At 39.4% G+C, this 4682-nt stretch overlaps 1 long non-coding RNA gene across 1 annotated transcript; it reads left to right on the forward strand.

The window, feature by feature from the left end:
- Positions 1–1335: 1335 nt before the first annotated feature.
- On the forward strand, positions 1336–4225 carry LOC111590893 (uncharacterized). The gene is made up of 3 exons (XR_002750035.2): positions 1336–1420; positions 2923–3028; positions 3622–4225. It is a non-coding gene; the product is annotated as an uncharacterized lncRNA (long non-coding RNA).
- The last annotated feature ends 457 nt before the right edge of the window (positions 4226–4682 follow it).

Raw genomic sequence — 4682 nt, forward strand, 5'->3', positions numbered from 1 at the left:
TTACCGAGGTTCGGTTCTCGCAAACCTACTCCCCGTTGAGGAGGCCACAAAGGCCGGGTCTTTTTCAACCCCTTCCCTCTCTCAAACAGTCCCTCGGACCGAGTGAGCTTTCTCTTCTCAAATCAACTGGGAACAAAAACTTCCCCGCAAGGACCACCACACAATTGGTGTCTCTTGCCTCGGTTACAAGTGAGTATTGATCTTAAGAAAGAATGAGAAAGAAGAAAGCTATCCAAGCGCAAGAGCTCAAAAGAACACGACAAATCACTCTCACTAGTCACTAAAGCTTTTGTGGAATTGGGAGAGGATTTGATCACTTGGGTGTGTCTTGTATTGAATGCCTAGCTCTTGTAAGTGGTTGGAAGTGTGAAAACTTGGATGACTTGAATGTTGGGTGGTTGGGGGTATTTATAACTCCAACCACCAAACTAGCCGTTTGGTGGAGGCTGCTGTCGCATGGCGCACCGGACAGTCCGGTGCGCCAGCCACGTCACCAGGTCGTTAGGTTCCGATCGTTGGAGCTCTGACTGCTGGGCCCGCCTGGATGTCCGGTGGCACACCGGACATGCACTGTAGAGTGTCCGGTGCGCCACTTCGTGCGTGCCTGACTTCTGCGTGCTCTGGCGCGCATTTATTGCTTCTGCATGTGACCGTTGGCGCGAGGTAGCCGTTGCTCCGCTGGCTCACCGGACAATCCGGTGCACACCAGACATGTCCGGTGAATTATAGCGGAGCGAATTCCCGAAGCTGGCGAGTTCCAGAGACGCTCTTCCTTGGAGCACCGGACACTGTTCGGTGTACACCGGACAGTCCGGTGAATTATAGCGGAGCGCCTCTGGATTTTCCCGAAGGTGAGAAGTTCAGCGTGAAGTCCCCTGGTGCACCGGACACTGTCCGGTGGCACACCGGACAGTCCGGTGCGCCAGACCAGGGCTGCCTTCGGTTATCCCTTGCTCTCTTTGTTGAACCCATTTCTTGGTCTTTTTATTGGCTAAGTGTGAACCTTTGACACCTGTATAACTTATACACTAGAGCAAACTAGTTAGTCCAATTGTTTGTGTTGGGCAATTCAACCACCAAAATTATTTAGGAATAGGTGTAAGCCTAATTCCCTTTCAGGACCCTTCTGCCTTCTCTGTAAACGACGGCGACCCTGGTAGCAGTCCGTGCCCCATGCTCTTCTCACATACTCCGCTCCATCCCCAAGATCTCCTCCCCACGCCATGCGCTTCTTCCAGTGAGCCCTCGCGCCAAGGATAGGGAGCAACATGAGAAGTTTGGCGGTCCACGTCGACGAGAGCAACAGTGGTGAGCCTCACCGTGTTGTGTCCCGTCTTCAATCCGTGGGCTTGAAGATTTCCTGTTCGCCTGCTGTTCTCTACAGCACACTCATTCCTCAACATGCCTCTAATTGATGCAGGTACAAAAACTTTTCCAAACTGTGTGTTCTTCATTTTTAGGGTTTACATCTATCCTATTGCTTCCCGCAATTTGATTCGGTTTCTGAATCCCACTTCACTTGATCAACTCATTGAACGTTCAGTTGATCTATGTACTGTATCATGTAGCGATTAGCATTCTCACTTTCTGAGCGTATATTTCGAGATACACAACAATATTTTCTAAATCCCACTTCACCTGATCAAGTTGTTGAACATTCAGTTCATCTCTGTACTGCTGCAGCCAGTGATTATGTGATCCATCTTCTTACGAGGAGTATCTGCACTGGTACTCAAATAAAGATATCACCTTTTAGGGCACGTGCCTGGAACACTTTCCTAAATATCAACTCAGTTCTGTGTTAGCTAATACAATTTATATTTCTTGAATATTAGTTTCTCCGTCGTCTTAGCTAACACATTATGACTTCCCTAAATGTTAGCTCATTTTTCCTGTTTGTTAGGTAACACAATATAAGCTTCCTGATTATTACTTTCCTAAATCCAAAATGTCAGCTTTGTTTCCTATTAATTAGGCAGCACAGTATATCTTTCCAGATTATTACTTTTCCTAAATTATTAACTAAAACATCCCAGCTTACCTGACTTTTAATATCAGCTCAGTCTTCCTGTTTGTTAGGTAACGCAATCTAATCTTCCTGATTTTACTTTTCTAATTATTAGGTTCCTAAATCCCAACTGTTACCTTTGTTTTCTATTTATTAGGCAACACATTATATCACATATTATATCTTTTCGGAATATTACTTTCCCCAAATTATTAGGTAAAACATTACGACTTAACTGACTATTAATCAGCTAACACAATATACCTTTTGTAAATGTTTATTAGCTGGCTGCTAGCAAACACAGTATAACTTTCTCTGTTGACTTAACTAACACATTAATGGTGCCCCTAACACATCATAGCTTTTCTATTACCAAATATTGGTGGAAGTGTGACAAGGTTTGTTCGATTGCAATCAATAGTTACAATAGTAGTCAGCTATAGAATTATTCGTTTCTGAATAAACGTAGAAGTATGCTTCGTCACCGGCCACAATCAATTTTGGTTGAGAGAATACATATACACAGTGCAAGGGGGAACTAATATTCTTGGCTTACATATTTGCATATTAAAAAAAGAAAGGAAAATGTTTAATCAACTTGAATTTGATGTTTTCCTTTTTTACATAATATGGGGGCAGACAATAATACACATTTGAAAGGCATCAAAACATAATAACCTAAATATATGGCCTTGTTTTAAAATTTTCCACTGTTATATTATGCACTGGGATTTGTAATACCGCCTTTCCCTACTTAGTTCTGAATATAAGAATACTTTCCGACTTTTTAGGTCATGGTACCTCAAAAACAGTTACAACTACCATCTCCTTTAGAATTTTCACTCCTCAACCTAGATCACTGAGTCTATGTTTTTTGTTTCTTATTATATACTAAATGGTCACCTACTTTTCAGGATTATCAACAGCTAGTTTTGGAAATCTTGCAAGTTGTATTTACCACCAGCTTTTCAACATCATCAACAGCTGGTTTGGAAACCTTAAAAGTTCTATCTACGACAGGTACACCACAAATATTTAGGTTTTACCAATCATTAGTTGCTATTTTTCAACTCCTTCCCCACCTACATACAATACAATTGATTTTTTGTTTCTTACTGTTTAACCCACAGTCATCTACTTTTTTTCGAATCGTTGCCTGTTGATTTGGAGGACCTGTAAATTCCATCTGTAACAGTTTAAAAACTATGAAAGACTGCTAAACCCTAAACCCTAAACTATGAAAGACTGCAAATCATTTACATACTGTTCTACGTAAGTTTGGTCAACTTGAATTTGATATTCTTTCTTTTTTACATAATATATGGCGACAGACAAGAATACACATTTGAAAGGCAACAAACACAAGAAACTAAATATATGGCCATATTTTTTAAACTTTCCAACGTTATATTATGCACTCAGATTTGTAATACCACCTCACCCTACTTAGTTCTAAATATGACAATACTTTCAGACTTTTTAGGTCATGCTAACTCAATTATAATAGTTATAATTACCATTTTCTTCAAAGTTTACACTCCTCATCCTAGATGCACTAAATCTATTTTTTCTTATTGTATACCAAATGGTCACATGCTTTTCATGCTCATCAGCAATTTGTTTGGAAATCTTGCAAGTTCTATCTACCACCAACTTTATCAACATCATCAACAACTGCTTTGAAAACCTTGCAAGTTCTATCTACGACAGGTAAGCCACAGATATTCAGTTTTTTTTACCAATCATTAGTTGCTAACTTTTTCACTCCTTCCCCACCCAGATACAGTACAACTATTTTTTTTCGTTTCCTACTGTTTAACCCGCAATTAGCTACTGGTTTTGAATCGTTGTCTGTTGATTGTTCTTTCACTTATTCCTCATTAAAACAAGCATCTTCAGTTTCTCGATTTCAAACCGTTAATTACTATTATTCTTATTTCTCCTCGATATGCATATACCAAACCCTACTTCATCTCTTATTGTTTAAGACAAAAATCACTTACTATTTACAATCACCAACTTTTAATTCAATTAAAACAAAAATAACCACTTCCTTCAGTATACTTTTTATGTATGCTTTCTATTTATGTTACAAGAACTTTTAGGTTACCTTATAGTCCATTTAAAAACCCCTGCAAAACTGTGAGGAATTGCTTAGTAAAACACTCTGATTTTTTTGTTTACTACTCATTAGTTACTAATGTTCACATTTCTGAAACTATACATAGCATGTCTCATTTTTCTTGTGTCTTACTGTTTAACATATGGTCACAAACTATTCTAAGACATGAACAACTGATTGGGACACCTTGCAAATTCTATCCGCAGCAGGTTCGTTACTTTTCAAAAAAAGGGACGAAAAGAAGACCAACCAACATTTTCCATCCCCTTTCCCCTCTTCTTCCCTCATTTTAGTTGCATTTCCTTTGGGAAACAACCTTCAGATATCTGATCTGCTGGGTTTGTGTTCTATTATTATGCTTTCTTTTCTTTTCCCCCTTCTTTTATATTTTCCTTATATCAGGTTGTGCAGACAAAGCATTAGAAAAGAATCAATTTGTACACTTTGTCAAGGCTTTGGCTCCAACATGCCTTGTATACTAAGACAGACAGGGAAAAGGGAAACCAATAAGAATCCCACGTCAGGTGAGAAATAGGGTTCTTTCAGCAAAAC

This window comes from Zea mays, chromosome 2 (genome assembly GCF_902167145.1).
Source record: "Zea mays cultivar B73 chromosome 2, Zm-B73-REFERENCE-NAM-5.0, whole genome shotgun sequence".
Taxonomy (NCBI): domain Eukaryota; kingdom Viridiplantae; phylum Streptophyta; class Magnoliopsida; order Poales; family Poaceae; genus Zea; species Zea mays.